This window comes from Hippocampus zosterae, chromosome 1 (genome assembly GCF_025434085.1).
Source record: "Hippocampus zosterae strain Florida chromosome 1, ASM2543408v3, whole genome shotgun sequence".
NCBI classification, from domain to species: Eukaryota; Metazoa; Chordata; class Actinopteri; order Syngnathiformes; family Syngnathidae; genus Hippocampus; species Hippocampus zosterae.
In genome coordinates, this window is record NC_067451.1 from 37,667,672 (window position 1) to 37,686,418 (window position 18,747).

The window sequence follows — 18,747 nt, forward strand, 5'->3', positions numbered from 1 at the left end:
ACTGTCTTCATGAGCAGACCTTGACGAAGTAGCTGCAGCCTGTTCATGCATACCTATCCTCATCCTCACAGTCTTCAACGCTCCTCTTCTTAACCCCGCAACGTGGAATGATCTGCGGAGCGCATGGCGGCCGTGCAGCTGTTTGGACGGGCCGCGTCGTGGCCTCCCTCCCCCTCCCCCCGTCCCATTCATCCTCCCCCTCATAACATGTTATGTCTTGTGACTTGTTGCAACTGTCATGTGCTTATTTATGTGCTAGGGTCTTTTTTTTTTATCCTGGACTTAAATACATTGTGGTTTCCTTTCTGAACTCTGACTAAATTTCCCCATTGTGGGACAAATAAAGGATATCTTAATCTTATAAAACAAATCTTTTGAATCATTTAAACAGGTTGAACCCAAGTGGAAAGCATGAAAATACAAGCAGACTTTGCACCTTGTTCAGCCACTATGAACTTGACAAATGCAGAGATCAATCGCATTAACTTTAAAACCATTTACATTTTAAGGCGGATTCATTATTCCCGAGGGCTCCATTTTTACTCACTCAGCGTTATTTACTCAACTGTATTTATAGAGCACTTTCAAACAGCATAATGTTCTACTTGTGGGCGGCCGAGTGGTCAAGTGGTTAGCACGACGACCTCACAGTGCAGAGGTATTGGGTTTGATTTCAGCACCGGCCTTCCTGTGTGGAGTTTGCATGTTCTCACTGTGCCTGCGTGGGTTTTCTCCACGTACTCCGGTTTCCTCCCACATTCCAAAAACATGCATGGCATGCCGATTGAACACGATAAATTGTCCTTAGGTGTGAGTGTGAGCTCAGATGGTTGTTCGTTGTGTGTGCCCTGCAATTGGCTGGCAACCGGTTCAGGGTGTCCCCTGCCTACTACCCAAAGACAGCTGGGATAGGCTCCGGCAGCCCCCGCAACCCTTGTGAGGAATAAGCGGTTCCGGAAATTGATGGATGTTCTACATTTGAATAAAAATGTCTGAAATGCATGAAAAAAAGTATGTCAAGAGTATGTTGAATTACTCAATACGTGGCTTGTCAGTTCTAATGCGTTAAAACTGGCATTTTAAAAGCGATGAATAAAATCAGCTTTTTCTCCTCCCCTGACCAGTTGCACACCTTTCAAGTCTATTCCATAGCTGACTAGGAGCCAGTGTAAAGACAAGACCTGCAGTTCTGTGTTCTGATCTCTTTGTCTTAGTCAGAACCTGAGCCGCAGCTATTTGATACTCTATTGAGGGAGTCCAGTGCGATATAGAAGAATAAGAGCCCAATTCATTTTTATTTCACATGACAAATAATTATTTATTGCAGAATTCACTGTGAAAACTCACGAAGACAAAAACAGGTCCTGAAGTCCATGGTGACCCCCAGCACTAGAAAAACAAATCAGATTTTATTTGCTCATCATTAATTATACACACACATACATGACAGAGTATCTTAACATTGTGGAATTATCTGGATTCATGCATAAATTAGTCATAAAATATGACCCAATGAAAAACATTTTCTTTTTCGTGAATGGATGCTACAGCTTCTTGTTAGCTTAAAAGCAACAAATGGAACAAATGGAACTGGAGTCGCGAGTCATGCCCCGCACAAAGGGGGCGTGGTTAAATGGAGCGCGTATCGTGGCCCGTCTCGTTTTTTCCTCATATCACGTGACCGAAAGTAAACGAGGCCCCGTTTTCAGCGATCACGTGACTGAGTCACATTGTCATTCGCGCTCCATAAAATGGGCGCGGAAAACCGAGGTAGAGTCCCTCGCATGACCGTCTGACGTGAGTCTTGGATCATTGCTGCGCTACTTCGACTGCTTGAGAATGGAGGCGGAGCCACCCAAAAATTGAAGGACTTCACTCGTTTGGGAGCATTTCGAACAGATATCTCCCAACACTGCGAGAGGGTTTCCTCAAAGGCAGGGGAAATCATATCCAAAAAAAGGAATCGACTGAACGCAGTCAAAATGATTTTATTCCTTAACAAAAATCTATAAAACACACCCTTCCCTCTATCCAACCAATGTGTGTCCCAGTTACACAAGCACATCAAGTAACTGAATATACAATTGACAAATATAAGGTAGCAACCACAAATGCCCTCTGAGAACTCTGACATTTGAATTTCGCGCCGTGAGACTGATCAGCCAATCGGCGGCCCCCGCTGCCGCTCGCTACCAACCAATCACAGCCCGCGGGTGGGCTGGACGTTTGTTTACGCTAAGGTCCGCTTTGCTGGTATATAAATGATCGTATGTTTGCTAAAATAAAGCAGTGTACCACAGCTCTTCGAGTACTTCACTTCGCCGGGCCGTCGCTCTTTACAACTGGTGACCCTTCGCCGTTCTCAACACGCAACCTTCGAGACTCAAGATGTCGACAACTCCACCGCTTTCCAACGGCCTGCTCCCGACCCGGTCGGAACCGCAGACGCCATCCGACAACAACCTCACAATCCACGCCGTCTCGGTGAAACTGCCGCCTTTCAGCACTCAGGAACCCGTTTCCTGGTTTCGCCGGGCCGAAGTACAATTCCGCCTCCGGAAAGTCACAGATCCGAGAACAAAAGCGGACTACGTCTTAGAAGCCATCCCCGACGGCGTTTTCCAGCAAGTTTCGGCATGGTTGGACCAGCAAGACGACGAAATCACGTACGACTCGTTGAAAGATCACCTGCTGAAAAAGTATACTCTTACCGTCAGCGCCCGCGCCAAACGACTGCTCGCCATGCCCAGTCAGGATCTAGGCGACCGCACAGCTCTCAGTTTGTGGAACGAGATGCAGTCACTCGCCCGTCTACCCGGCACCGATCCGTCTACAGGCCAGCCTCGCAAAGTCGACCTATTGCGCGAACTATGGCTACAGTCCATTCCGTCCTCAGTTCGCGTCGCCCTCCACGACGCCGATACGCTGTCGATGTCCGCACTAGTCGCCAAAGCCGATGACCTGATTACCGCGACCAGAGCCGCCGAGAAGTCGACGCCGATCGCCGCCGCCTGCAGCGCACAAGCCCCGCCCAGTGAGGCCGCAGACATCAATGCCGTACGCCACCGTCCAGGCCCGCCGCAAGATCGCCGTCAAGCTCCGCCCCAGAACCAGTGGTCCCGCGGCTACATGCTACCGTCTGGTATTTGCAGCTACCATAACAAGTTCGGCAGAGACGCGAGAAACTGCCTCCCAAACTGCAAGTTCTCAAAAAACGCGCCGGCCACCCGCCGGCGGCGTGGCGCCCTTATCACAGTTACGTTTGTACGATCGCCAACCCGAACCAGAGGTTCTACGTCACCGATACCATCTCCAATCGCGAATTCCTGGTCGACACCGGAGCATGCCGCTCCATCTACCCCGCCACGGACCAAAACCGACGTCACAACCAGCCATGCCAAGTCAAACTCGTGGCCGCCAATGGTACGCCCATCGCCACGTATGGATGCCGCCGCATCCACATCAAGATCGCCAACCGCCGATACGCCTGGGACTTCATTGTCGCTGACGTGAAGACACCACTGCTCGGAGCCGATTTCCTCGGGCACCATAACCTACTGGTCAATGTCGGCAACTGAAGAATGCTGAATCTCCAATCGTTCCAGTCCACCGACCTCGTCGCCCGGGTCCAAGAACACGTCAACGCCTGTACAATCACAACCGACAACCCATACGAGCACCTACTAACCGAGTACGCCGACGTCTTCAAACCCGAACTTCACCAGACGCCGGGAAAAGCAGCGAAGCACGGAATCTTCCACGATATTGAGACAAAAGGACCACCCGTATATTCCAAGTTTCGACGCCTCTCGCCCGACAAACTCAAGGCCGCCAAACAAGCTTTCGCCGAAATGGAAAGGATGGGACTCTGCAAGAAAGCATCCAGTCCATGGGCGTCACCGCTGCACATGGTAAAAAAGACTGACGGTTCATGGCGGCCGTGTGGAGACTACCGCCTGCTGAACGTGAAGACGGAACCGGATCACTATCCCCTACCCAACATCGCGGACATCACCAACGAGTTGGACGGCGCCAGATACTTCATGAAACTGGACCTCTTGTTATTTTCAAGTTCCCGTCCACGAGCCCGACGTCCCCAAAACAGCGATCATCACGCCGTTCGGCACCTACGTCTTCTACTACTCAACGTTCGGTCTTCGCAACTCCGGCGCCACCTTTCAACGCCTCATGGACAGCATCCTCGGCGAACTGTCGTACTGTGTATGTTACGTCGACGACATACTCATCCATTCGAAGACGGAGGCAGAACACGTCCGAAACGTCCTCCAACTGCTCCGTGACAACGGCTTGGTAGTACGACGAGACAAGTGCGTTTTCGGCGAATTCCTCGGTTACGAAATCGACGTTTCCGGAGTCCGCCCCCTGCCCGCTAAAGTCGACGCCATCCGCAAGTTCCCTACACCGAAAACGATCAAGACTCTCCAAGAGTTCACTGGGATGGTGAACTATTACCATCGTTTCCTGCCTCGCCCACGTCATGGCCCCGCTATACGATGCGCTCAGCGGCAACCCGAAACACCTGAAATGGACCCCCGCCCAGAGCAAATCGTTCGAAGCTACAAAAGCCGCCCTCGCCAAAGCCGCGACATTGACATTCCCGAAGCCGGCGGCTCCGCTTCAACTGACGACCGATGCAAGTAACGTTGCTGTAGGAGGTGTGGTGGAGCAGGTCATCAACGGTATCCCGCAGCCTCTGGGATTCTTCAGTCAGAAGTTACGCCAACCTGAAACCCGATACAGTACGTTCGACCGCGAACTTCTCGCCGTATACCTGGCTGTGCGACTTTTCCGCCACCTGCTGGAAGGAACGCCGTTCAAGATCCGTACCGACCACCACGACGACGACGAACCCGCGCCGCTGACCATCACTCGAGCCGGACGCGCCGTCCGCCCGCCCGACCGCCTGCACGCCCAACCATGAACTTTCATTACCATCCTAATACGGACTCTCGGACTCAGCCTGCCAAGGACTTTCTAACAGGGGAGTATTTGTAGCAACCACAAATGCCCTCTGAGAACTCTGACATTTGAATTTCGCGCCTTGAGACTGATCAGCCAATCGGCGGCCCCCGCTGCCGCTCGCTACCAACCAATCACAGCCCCCGGGTGGGCTGGACGTTTGTTTACGCTAAGGTCCGCTTTGCTGGTATATAAATGATCGTATGTTTGCTAAAATAAAGCAGTGTACCACAGCTCTTCGAGTACTTCACTTCGCCGGGCCGTCGCTCTTTACAATATGAACAATATTTAATGGACAAAACTTCCATTATTTTGTGCACAGATTTCAGTGTTGTGTCCAAGGACCGGCAACCCGAGGGCAAGGCCAAGGCCAAAGACTTGCCTCCGAGGCCAAGGCCAAGGACCATGGACTGATTTTGAAACCGAGGCCTAGCCGAGGACATGTATAAAACAATGCTATCATACCACTTGGCAGGTCTTCATGATTTGCAACACCCCTCCATCATAACCCTTTGCACTCCCCAACGCTTGAATGAAGTGTTTTTATTCGAAGAGTAGAACAGTCAGGGTACGTGTTATTTATACTGAGAAAAAAATAAAATCATATGGTATACATTTATGAATTAATGTTTTAGTGCAGTGGTTTCTTAATATGAAGCAAATCAACACTCAACAGGCATGACATGGCACGGAACACAAGTTGAGAAATGACTTTGCATATAAGTCAATCACTGACTGTAGAAAAAGCGGTAATCTCTCAGTGACAATTTTACAGTTTACCGGCAGCGAGTCCCAGGGACACGCTGATCAGAAAAGTACGAGTGTCATTATCGATTGAGTGAGTCCCAAATTTCAAATTCTGAAAGGGTCTGCTTATTCAATTGCATATGATAATAATACAAACAACAACATATACATCAGAGATGTGTTCCTCGAGCCGGTCCTTGGCCTCCAGCGTGTCCTGGGTCTTCCTCGGGGTCTCCTCCCGGTGGGGCATGACCGGAACACCTCACCGGGGAGGCGCTCAGGAGGCATCCGAATCAGATGCCCAAGCCACCTCATCTGGCTCCTCTCGATATGGAGGAGAAGCGGCTCGACTCTGAGCCCCTCCCGGATGTCCGAGCTCTGAGCCCCTCCCGGATGTCCGAGCTTCTCACCTTATCTCTAACGGAGAGCCCGGACACCCTGCAGAGAAAACTCATTTCGGCCGCTTGTATACGCATCACAGCAGACGCTGCACCGATCCGCCTGTCGATCCCTCGCGTCCTCCTGCACTCACTCGTGAACAAGACCCCAAGATACTTAAACTCCTCCACTTGGGGCAAGATCTCCCCTCCGATCCGGAGGGGGCACTCCAACCCTTTTCCGACTGAGGACCATGGTTTCAGATTTGGAGGTGCTGATTTTCATCCCAACCGCTTCACACTCGGCTGTGAAATGCTCCAGTGAGAGTTGGAGAGCCCTGTTTGAAGGAGCCAACAGTACCACATCATCTGCAAAAAGCAGGGATGCAATACTGAGGCCCCCAAAACGGACCCCCTCAACGCTTCGGCTGCGCCTAGAAATTCTGTCCATAGAGGTTATGAACAGAATCGGCGACAAAGGGCAGCCTTTGCGGAGTCCTACCTCACTGGAAACAATTCCGACTTACTACCGGCAATGCGAACCAAACTCTGACATCGGTGGTATAGTGACCGAACAGCCCGTATCAGGGGGTTCGGTACCCCACACCCACGAAGCACCCCCCCCCCCCCACAGAACTCCCCGAGAGACACGGTCAACCCCTTCTCCAAGTCCACAGAACACATGTAGACTGGTTGGGTGAATTCTCACATACTCTCGAGGACACTGCTAAGGGTCTAGAGCTGGTCCATCGTTCCACGGCCGGGACTAAAACCACACTGCTCCTCTTCAATCTGAGGCTCGACTTCCTGACGGACCCTCCTTTCCAGCACCCCTGAATAGACCTTACCAGGGAGGCTGAGGAGTGTGATCCCTCTGTAGTTGGAACACACCCTCCGGTCCCCCCTTTTAAAAAGAGGGACTACCACCCCGGTCTGCCAATCCAGAGGCACTCTCCCCATTGACCACGCGATGTTGCAGAGGCTTGTCAACCAGGACAGCTCCACAACATCCAGAGCCTTGAGGAACTGCGGGCGGATCTCATCCACCCCCGAGGCCTTGCCACCGAGGAGCTTTTTAACCACATCGGTGACTTCAACAACAGAGATAGAAGAGCCCACCTCAGGGTCCTCAGACTTTGCTTCCTCCAAGAAAAACGTGTTGGTGGGGTTGAGGAGGTCTTCGAACTACTCTGCCCACCGGTTCACAACATCCCGAGTCTAAGTCAGCAGCGCCCCATCCCCACTGTACACAATGTTAGTGGTGCACTGCTTCCCAGTCCTGAGACGTCGGAGGGTGGACCCGAATTTCCTCGAAGCCGTCCGGAAGTCGGCTTCCATGGTCTCACCGAACTCTTCCCACGCCCGGGTTTTTGCCTCGGCGACCACCGAAACCGCGTTCCGCTTGGCCAGTCGATACCCGTAAGCTGCCTCTGGGGTCCCACAGGGCATTAAGGCCCGATAGGACTCCTTCTTCAGTTTGACGGCATCCCTTACTGCTGGTGTCCACCAGCGAGTACGAGGGTTGCCGCCACGACAGGCACCAACCACCTTACGGCCACAACTCAGATTGGCCGTGTCAAAAATAGAGGCACGGAACATGGTCCACTCGGACTCAATGTCCCCCGTCTCCCTTGGGAACATGGGAAAAGCTCTGTCGGAGGTGTGAGTTGAAACTCCTTCTGACAGGGGATTCCACCAGAGGGTCCCAACAAACCCTCACAATACGTTTGGGTCTGCCAGGACGGACTGGCATCGTCCCCCACCATCGGAGCCTACTCACCACCAGGTGGTGATCAGTTGACAGCTCCGCCCCTCTCTTCACCCGAGTGTCCAAAACATGCGGCCGCAAATCCGATGATACAACCGCAAGGTCGATCATCGAACTACGGCCTAGGGTGTCCTGGTGCCAAGTGCACATATGGACACACTTATGTTTGAACAAGGTGTTTGTTATGAACAGTCCGTGACGAGCACAGAAGTCCAATAACAAAACACCACTCGAGTTCTGATCGGGGGGGCCGTTCCTCCCAATCATGCCCCTCCAGGCCTCACTGTCATTGCCCACGTGAGCATTGAAGTCCCCCAGTAGAACAAGGGAGTCCCCAGCAGGAGTACTCTCCAGCACACCCTCCAAGGAGTCCAAGAAGGGTGGGTATGCTGAGCTGCTGTTTGGTGCATATGCACAAACAACAGTCAGGACCCGCCACCCCACCCGCAGGCGGAGGGAGGCACTGAGCCGGGGGGCAATGAGCATGCCCACACCTGCTCTGCGTCTCTCATCGTGAGCAACTCCAGAGTGGAAGAGAGTGCAACCCCTCTCGAGAGGACTGGTACCAGAACCCAGGATGTGTTTGGAGGCAAGTCTGACTTTACCAAGTCGGAACTTCTCTGCCTCACACACCAGCTCGGGCTCCTTCCCTGCCAGAGAGGTGACATTCCATGTCCCAAGAGCTAGCTTCTGCAGCTGAGGATCGGACCGCCAGGGTCCCCGCCTTTGGCTGCCGCCCAGCTCGCATTGCACCCGACCCCTTTGACCCCTCCCACGGGTGGTGAGACCATGAGAAGGGGGACCTACGTTGCCTCTTCGGGCTGAGAGCCCGAAGAGGCAACGTGGGTGTAGGCCCGCCCACCAGGCGCTCGCCAACAAGCCCCACCTCCAGGCCTGGCTCCAGAGAGGGGCCCCAGTGACCCGTGTCCCGGCAAGGGAAACTGAGTAACATCGATTTTATTTTTCATAAGGGGCTTTGTGAGGGGCGCTCCTTGGTCCTTGGCCTCGGGAGTCAAGTCCTTGGTCCTTGGCCTCGAATTGCCGGTCCTCGAACACAATGAGGGATTAGAGGCTCGAATCCCTTGCATAAGGACCGCAAAAGTCACGAAGGAATCGAATAAATTCCATCGAAGGAAACCCATATTGATGGATTAACTCTGTCGCTTTAAAAGGGGTGGGTCTTCCACTGACGGGTGACAGCGCAACGTGTAAAGAGCGGCACAGTTAATTTCAATCACGGTTTGTTGCGTTCGCGATCGGCAGTTTAAATCACGTGTAAGCCCTTCTGTCACAGTGGTGTATTTCATTTAGTTATTTATGCACAGTCATCACGTTTGTGCGGTTGCACTACAATGGTTGTCTGAACCAAGTAATTTGCTTCACTTCCGGGTTCGGCCGTTGGGATTTGGAGTCCTTGTGCTCGATTCCAGTTATGTTTGACTAGCTGGTTCGCCGCCCTCCGGGCGGCTCATCAGCTAGTTCCTGCGGAAGGCTGGTAAGGTGGGCCTTCGGCCCACAAAAGTGTTGTTGCTTGGTTCAACTTTTTGTTCATCTTCATTGCTTATCGCGAAAATAAAGAGATGTTTAGCTCTACTAAATAACTAACAATTTTATTGCAATGCTTGTGGGTAGACAACATTTTTTCGCTAAGATGCCCGCGCGATCGTAGTGAGCCACTGCCTGAGCGGCGCAGTGGCGGCGCGCAGCGGCGCGGTGAAGTAGGTACGTTTTGAAAAGGGACAGATGGAAGGACAGACCGCGTGCGGGACGACGCGCGATATATATATAGAGAAGATAGGGGAATGCTTTCTCATGTTTGGAATAATGAATATTGATAATACATAGTTTAAAATCTTGGTTGGTTTAATTATTTATTATTATTATTGTGAAGTTGAAGGTATTAAATTAATGTAGTATTAGTGGTAGTGGTAATAATAGTAGTACTCAGAGAATGGTTAGAGATTCAGCCATCTCGTTACCTCTACGTCCCGCGTTCTAGACGCATTTTCCAACAGGACGCACAGTTCCAAACAATGTGCGTTTTTGGGACGCAAGGAAATTTCTCAGGCAAAACAGACAAACAAACAAAACTACGGCAAGCCTGAGGATTTCACAGTAACAATCGTTACCGGTAGCGTGTCGTTTCCGTGGCATCATTTTCACAGTACCGAAAAATAGTTTAATTATAAAAGTCACCGCACTTGAATTGACTGTGTGATCCACGCGATTTCACTGCGCCTGTATGTGTGTTTGTGATGTGATGTGGTGTGCAAGTGTCTTTCTTCTAATTTACTTTGGTTTTTTGTTTTCAGTGTTTGGGGGCGGGGGGGCACAACAGATGATGTTATGTGTGCATGCGGGTTGTTATTTTAGTCCGCAAACTGAGGAATCGCGCGGATGAAAGTTTGAGATGGCAGCGAATAAAACTCACCAAGGTCTACTAATTACGATATTTAAAAATTGGGAATGTTTGTCTGATTTTTCGTATGAATCGTCCAAAGGGCGTATCACTAAACTCACCTGTGACGTATGCACAGAACGCGAGCGATATACGACGCGAGGCACGATTACGAAGCAAATTGTTCATTAGATTTGTAGGCTAATCGCTGTGAATATTATGAAACAGTATTGGTTATTCTATAATTTACTGGTTGTAGCATGGTAACTTTATGAATAAAACATTTGTCACAAGGTGTAGTAATGCTAATGTTAACTGTTGATAGAACTCATGATAACGTGCGTTAGATTCTTTCGTCAAATTGATCGTAGATTACACATGCATCGTCTTGGGAAGTGGATGTCAAGCCACATCAATACTTACCTGTATTAATGATTACCATTAATTAATCTTTGCAGTGTCAGATTGGAAAAAAAAATACTCTGATGATGCCACATGAGTACACCAGTTTTTGATCCATTTATTTTTTGGAATAAACCCGCAGTACACAGCTGCTGATGTAATGCTCATTGTTAAAGCATAGTTTTCAAACATTGACCCTTGAGACATTATACTTTTGAGTTTCGGAATTCTTGATTATCAACCGCCCCTCTTAAAGCACCAGATAAAGTTATCAATGTGGGTTTCCGTGGATGGATTTTGTTTGATTTCTTTGATTTTTCCGGTCCTCTGGCCCACTTAATACCAGTGGACGAAGGATTAGAGGCTCTAATCCAGGGGTCCCCAAACTTTTTCCAGTGAGGGCCACATAACTTTTCCCTTCTCTGATGGGGAGCCGGTGTCAGTTTGTAACATCAACGATCGTAGGGGAGCTTAAAAAAATTATTGTTTCCCAGAAAGAAACACGTAACCAAATAACCCTTTCCAGGTTCTTTACAGAAAAAAGTCAGGAAACAATAACTTCTGATAAAAAGTTCTGCCATCTACGAGAACGCCACCTATCTTGTCTTGTTTATGTCTGCTACTGTCTTGTTCACGTGTTCTACAAATTAATCTGAGACACAACTAAAACACTGAAACATTCTATGGTGTGTAAATAACTTTGTGACTTTGATTTCAACCCTATTTGCGTCATGGGTCATTTTGCCCCGAAGACTACCTCTGTACTTTTTTTTGTACAGCTTCCATGGAAATGTGAATAAAAACAACATTTCAATTTTTCTGCAGTTGGAGACAATCTAGGAAAAGTCATAAAATTCCAAGTTAAAAAAATGATCATTTAGGGGGGTGTTGGATTTATTATTTTTTTAGTAATCATACATTCGCGTATTATTCGATCGTCAATTTATGCTCGCAAAGAAGAATGCTTCTGCCCGTCATGATAGTTTGATTTTGCTTGCAAAGAAGAACGCTTATGCTTGCAATCATTAGTTGGTTTTGCCTGCAATGAAGAACGCTTATGCTTTCAATAAAGATATATCCTTTATTATTTACTCACATCTATAATCATTATATATTCTTCAGTATATGATCACTTTTGCTTGCTGTACTGTGTGAAAGGTTAGGGTCGCAACCACCTTTCCGAGGAAATGGTTGGGAAGGGATAACTGTTAAGACTAAACAGTGAGCAAGGGTGAACAGTGAATGGAGACATCAACACCAGCTGCAACGTGATGTTTATGTGACATTTGCACACATGTACGTAAATTGCACTCACATACACACACATAGTCAAACAAGTTCAGTGTGTGTTTAACAGCCCCCACCCTTTAGGTTGGACACACCTATGTAGTAGCTTTCCCAATAAATGAGGAGGTGATGGAGGAGATCGTTAGGGTTACGTGCCGAGAACCGAAACCGAACGCTTCTCCTCGTTCCCTCCTGGTACCAGAATGGACATTTTTGGGGGCTCGTCCGGGATCGCAACATACCTGCCGCCTCCAGACGCCGAGTCGACGGCCAGGAAGACCGTGGCCACGGCAAAGACACCCTTTCTGGGACTGGGTTTCGGCTCCTCGTCTGGGGGCTGAGGGTTGAAGCGAATCCCAGAGGAGAGAGGACTACTCTTGGTGGTAAGTAGGGCGGCGGTGTCCTGTACGTACTTAAACTCCGCATCAACACTCTAGGTGAGTGTTTGCGCGCCGGGTTTGTAAAGACGGAGGTCGGGGTGGTCTTTAAACCTGTTTTTAATTGAAACCCTCTCAGGACAGGTGTTGCAGTTTGCGACATCCGAATACCTAGACTACACCTGGTTCGAGAACCTATTTGAGCCTGAGAGGGGTTTGTTGAGAAGGGACTCTTTCAACGTTGATTGAGTGTTTGCGCGCCGGCAAAAAAGGACGTGGTCTTTTTAAGCCGCAAAGCCCTGAGCCATATTAGTCCCTGTCAGGCATACAGACCGGCAAGTCTCATAAACTGGTGAGGGGGACGGTGTCCTGCACGTGCTTAAACTCCGTGTGTAAATAATGTGTATTAAACTCCGGGTATAAATAACGTGTATATAGTGCGTTACCTCTGGTTAAGGTAGTCGGATAAAAGCAAATTAAATGCGCATAAATGAATGACTGTGTAACTGTGTGAGTGGAGGTTCGCTACCTCATCTGAACAGGACATTTGTTGTGGCAACTGTCTAAGGAAGCAGATGCAAGAATTTCCCGCCACCTTGGTGTTAGAAGATTGGAAATTACCTCACTCGGAGAAATTGCCACCCTGTTCAAGGAAAACGTCAGCCTAGTTACCCTAGGTAAATCGCTGACTCTCAAAAATTCTCAAAGTTCCACCCCCAAGTTCACAATGGGGGTGCAAAATAGTAAGACCGTGGAGAGAGGTGATCCCAAAAAGAAGTTAACATGTAAGGACTGGAGATTCGTAGAGAGACAATGTCCTTCGAAGATAAAACATTTGGATACGTGGATAGAAAAATACAAATCCGCTGGACAGCTGAATACACAAACGATGCGCCTGCAGGATAATATTAGATCAATGTGCAAGAATGACAAAACAAAAATGGATAAGGATGGGTTTGGAGACATTGATTTCTGGGTTTCCTTGGCTGAAAAGAGGCGGAAAGTGAAAGTAAAGAGGGGTTTAGAGAAAGTGGAAAGAGGGGATTGTGTAAGTGAGTTTGAAAAGAATGAGGGAGACGTTATGTTTCACAGGAAAGAAGATGATGAATCGGGTCCGGTAGGTATACCGACGGGGAAAACAGAAAGTAGAAGGAGAGATTGCATTGGAGCAGAAAGAAGGAAGAGAAAATGCGTTGGAGATGGTATCCACAAATACTGTTGTTACACCATCATTATATCCGACTCTTCCGACATTTCCTCCTTTTCCACCATCCCCTAAGCCCATCCGATGGCGACCAGGGGAAAAGGAGATTTGGGAGTGGAATTTTCAAAAAATGGGGTAGTGATTTTTCCCCTGTTGCGACGAAGGTTGACTCATCCGGGAGCGAGGTACGAGACGCTTTCCCCATTATTGAAGTTGCAAATCCAGACATAAGAGATGAGTCGCCTGTCATTCTTGTATATAGAACATGGACACAAGAATATGTAAAAAAAGCCGTAGATGGCATTACATTACATAAAATTGATGTGGTACAATTCGTCCAGGAAATGGAGGATCTGCGAAAATCGTATAATCTAAATGTAGCTGAGGTGCAACAAGTTTGGATGGTGGCTTGCTTGACAGTAAATTGATGGTGTATACTGTATCGTTATTTGGATGGGGTCGGGTGCAATGTGAGCTGGGCGACAGCCAAAGGCGGGGACCCTGGCGGTCCGATCCTCGGCTGCAGAAGCTAGCTCTTGGGGCATGGAATGTCACCTCTCTGGCAGGGAAGGAGCCCGAGCTGGTGTGTGAGGCAGAGAATTTCCGACTGGATATAGTCGGACTTGCCTCCACACACAGCCTGGGTTCTGGTACCAGTTCTCTCGAGAGGGTTTGGACTCCACTCTGGACTCCACTCTAGAGTTGCTCACGGTGAGAGGCGCAGAGCAGGTGTCTGCATACTTATTGCCCCCCGGCTCAGTGACTGTACATTGGGGTTCACACCGATAGACGAGAGGGTAGCCTCCCTCTGCCTTCGGGTGGGTGGACGGGTCCTGTCTGTTGTTTGTGCATATGCACCAAACAGCAGCTCAGCATACCCACCCTTCTTGGACTCCTTGGAGGGTGTGCTGGAGAGTACTCCTGCTGGGGCTTGTTCTGCTGGGGGGGACTTCAATGCTCACGTGGGCAATGACAGTGAGACCTGGAGGGGCGTGATTGGGAGGAACGGCCCCCCCGATCAGAACCCGAGTGGTGTTTTGTTATTGGACTTCTGCGCTCGTCACGGATTGTCCATAACGAACACCTTGTTCAAACATAAGGGTGTCCATATGTGCACTTGGCACCAGGACACCCTAGGCCGCAGTTCGATGATCGACTTTGTAGTTGTATCATCGGATTTGCGGCCGCATGTTCTGGACACTCGGGTGAAGAGAGGGGCGGAGCTGTCAACTGATCACGACCTGGTGGTGAGTAGGCTCCGATGGTGGGGGAAGATGCCGGTCAGTCCTGGCACACCCAAACGTATAGTGAGAGTTTGTTGGGAGCGTCTGGCGGAATCCCCTGTCAGAAGGAGTTTCAACTCCCACCTCCGACAGAGCTTTTCCCATGTTCCGGGGGAGGCGGGGGACATTGAGTTCGAGTGGACCATGTTCCGTGCCTCTATTGTTGAGGCGGCCAATCGGAGTTGTGGCCGTAAGGTGGTTGGTGCCTGTCGTGGCGGCAACCCCCGTACTCGCTGGTGGACACCAGCAGTAAGGGATGCCGTCAAGCTGAAGAAGGAGTCCTATCGAGCCTTTATGGCCTGTGGGACCCCAGAGGCAGCTGACGGGTATCGACTGGCCAAGCGGACCGCGGCTTCGGTGGTCGCCGAGGCAAAAACCCGAGCGTGGACAGAGTTCGGTGAGGCCATGGAAGCCGACTTCCGGACGGCTTCGAGGAAATTCTGGTCCACCATCCGACGTCTCAGGAGGGGGAAGCAGTGCACCACTAATACTGTGTACAGTGGGGATGGGGCGCTGCTGACTTCGACTCGGGACGTTGTGAACCGGTGGGCAGAGTACTTCGAAGACCTCCTCAACTCCACCAACACGCCTTCCTTGGAGGAAGCAGAGCCTGGGGACTCTGAGGTGGGCTCTCCTATCTCTGTTGTTGAAGTCACCAATGTGGTTAAAAAGCTCCTCGGTGGCAAGGCCCCAGGTGGATGAGATCCGCCCGGAGTTCCTCAAGGCTCTGGATGTTGTGGGGCTGTCCTGGTTGACACGCCTCTGCAACATCGCGTGGTCAACAGGGAGAGTGCCTCTGGATTGCCAGACCGGGGTGGTAGTCCCTCTTTTTAAAAAGGGGGACCGGAGGGTGTGTTCCAACTACAGAGGGATCACACTCCTCAGCCTCCCTGGTAAGGTCTATTCAGGGGTGTTGTAGAGGAAGTCGAGCCTCAGATTGAGGAGGAGCAGTGTGGTTTTCGTCCCGGCCGTGGAACAGTGGACCAGCTCTACACCCTTAGCAGGGTCCTTGAGGGTATGTGGGAATTCGCCCAACCAGTCTACATGTGTTTTGTGAACTTGGAGAAGGCGTTTGACCGTGTCCCTCGGGGAGTTCTGTGGGGGCTGCTTCGTGGGTATGGGGTACCGAACCCCCTGATACGGGCTGTTCGGTCACTATACCACCGATGTCAGAGTTTGGTTCGCATTGCCGGCAGCAAGTCGGAATCGTTTCCAGTGGGGGTAGGACTCCGCCAAGGCTGCCCTTTGTCGCCGATTCTGTTCATAACCTTTATGGACAGAATTTCTAGGCGCAGCCGAAGCGTTGAGGGGGTCCGTTTTGGGGGCCTCGGTATTGCATCCCTGCTTTTTGCAGATGATGTGGTGCTGTTGGCTCCTTCAAACTGGGCTCTCCAACTCCCACTGGAGCGTTTCGCAGCCGAGTGTGAAGCGGTTGGGATGAAAATCAGCACCTCCAAATCTGAAACCATGGTCCTCAGTCGGAAAAGGGTGGAGTGCCCCCTTCGGGTCGGGGAGGAGATCTTACCCCAAGTGGAGGAGTTCAAGTATCTTGGGGTCTTGTTCACGAGTGGGGGTAGGAGGGAGCGGGAGATCGACAGGCGGATCGGTGCAGCGTCTGCTGTGATGCGGACGTTGTATCGGTCTGTCGTGGTGAAGAAGGAGCTGAGCCAAAGGGCGAAGCTCTCAATTTACCGGTCGATCTACGTCCCAACCCTCACCTATGGTCACGAGCTATGGGTCGTGACCGAAAGAACGAGATCCCGGATACAAGCGGCTGAAATGAGGTTTCTCCGCAGGGTGTCCGGGCTCTCACTTAGAGATAAGGTGAGAAGCTCGGTCATCCGGGAGGGGCTCAGAGTCCAGCCGCTTCTCCTCCACATCGAGAGGAGCCAGATGAGGTGGCTTGGGCATCTGATTCGGATGCCTTCTGAACGCCTCCCTGGTGAGGTGTTCCAGTCATGTCCCACCGGGAGGAGACCCAGAGGAAGACCCAGGACACGCTGGAGAGACTATGTCACCCAGCTTGCCTGGGAATGACTCGGGATCCCCCGGGGAGAGCTGGAAGAAGTAGCTAGGGAGAGGGAAGTCTGGGCTTCCCTGCTAAAGCTGTTGCCCCCGGGACCCGGCCCCGGATAAGCGGTAGATGATGGATGGATGGTGGGATGCATATTTGGATGGGGTGAAGTCTTCTCGCGGATGACAAAATTAAATGTTTGGATATGCTTAACTAGGTTGAGAGCTGTAGCAAGGTGAATATTTTGGTTTGTCTGTAGGGTTGTGTCTGCGAATATGTGTTGGATTAGTCTTTGCGTGTGGGTGTGTAGATAAGCGTGACTCTTGGCGCGACTCATGGAGTCTTGTTTGTTTTGTTTTCTGGCTTTTGCAGTGTAGAAGGTTTGTATGGCATCTATTATAATTACTTGTAATTGTAACTGTTTTTATTATAATTCCTAACGCCACTTCAGCTTCAGTATTTCAACCGCCGCTACATGAAGTATGTGTAAATCAGATAAAGAAATAAAATGGTTGAGTATGGTTGTGGTGACACAGAGAGTTTTGGATACTTATAGTGGGTGAAAGGCAAGTGAAAATATTGATGGTGAGACGTAAGTTGATGATGGAAGTTGAGTATGTTGAGAATAAAGAAAGGCACAGGCAGGTGAGGTTTGACACAGTGATGCTACGAATGAGGAGGTCACCGTGTGTTCAGATTGAAAAGGACCGGAAGGTCACGAGATGCTTAGATGGTTGTAAGTCGTAAACACAATTTTTTGTTTGTGTTGAGTGGTCGTCAGTGGACGTGTGTGGGACGTTGTTAACTTTCGGGGAGGAGGTAGAATGTGTAAGTATACAGTGAAGGCCTTGATTTGGATGATTTGTAAATGTTACCTGTCTGTGGGTTTCAATTATCTTATTTGTTTTATAAATGCTTCTGTTATGCTGCTAATTGCCAGAATGTTCCGATTATGTTCCTATGTTTTTTAGATTACGTTCATATGATGCACATTTCTCTTGAAACATGAGAAGAGCCATCACGGCTCCTGATGTGGGAGAAATGATGGTCTAGTCTCATAAAATTTTGTAAAATTGGACCAACCTGACAGGGGGTTTTGGGGCGTTTTTAACACAGTGACAGGTCATTTTGACCCGAGGAAAACAGGAGGATTAGAGGTCGGGGTCAAATGTGCCCGCGGGCCGTAGTTTGGGGACCCCTGTTCTAATCCCTCGTTGTGTCCGAGGACCGGCAAACCGAGGCCAAGGCCAAGGACTTGACTCCGAGGCCAAGGCCAAGGACCAAGGACTTGACTCCGAGGCCAAGGCCGAGGACCAAACACCGCCTTTCGGTCCTCGAGGCCAAGTACCGACTCGAGGATCACATCACTGACAGATTTACTGGTTTGTTGGCTGTTAACCACATAACACCTGCGTTACATAAAATGACCAGCAGATGTCAACACTACTAAATGAGCTATTAAATGGGGCTTCGATTGATCAGCCTTTTGGTGAAGAAATTGGCCCAAAAGACTCGATACATTCACAGGGCTTCATCCCGCCATCACTCGCAGACGTGTGCACATTGCATCATGACGTCTTTGATCCACTGGTGAAAAGGACACTTTCATTTGCTCCTGTTTCATCCATAACTGCTTCAGACAACAAAGTGTATGCAGGGAAGTGGTTAAGAGTGCACGATTATCTGTGTCTCATGTGTTGTTTTTTATAATTTTGTCATTTTTTGTTAACTTTTCTTTTGATAGCGGCGCGGACACCCGCAGCGGCTCCTCTTGTTTTATGTTGAGAGGGAAGAAATTTCATCTGTGCTATATGGCACACATACAGTACATTTGACAATAAAGTTTATCCAATCCAATCATGTAGACATTCACAGTTCAGTGTGGAAAAGTATGAACAGTCGAATGATGG

The 18,747-nt window shown here is 49.9% G+C and overlaps 1 protein-coding gene across 1 annotated transcript in view; it reads right to left on the minus strand.

Annotated features, from left to right (window-relative positions):
• Positions 1-1,291: 1,291 nt before the first annotated feature.
• ndufc1 (NADH:ubiquinone oxidoreductase subunit C1) overlaps positions 1,292-18,747 on the minus strand; it is a 38,328-nt gene continuing 20,872 nt past the window's right edge. The window contains exon 4 of the mRNA XM_052061042.1: positions 1,292-1,389. The gene's annotated coding sequence lies outside the window, so the exon portion shown is untranslated. The remainder of the gene's footprint in view (positions 1,390-18,747) is intronic.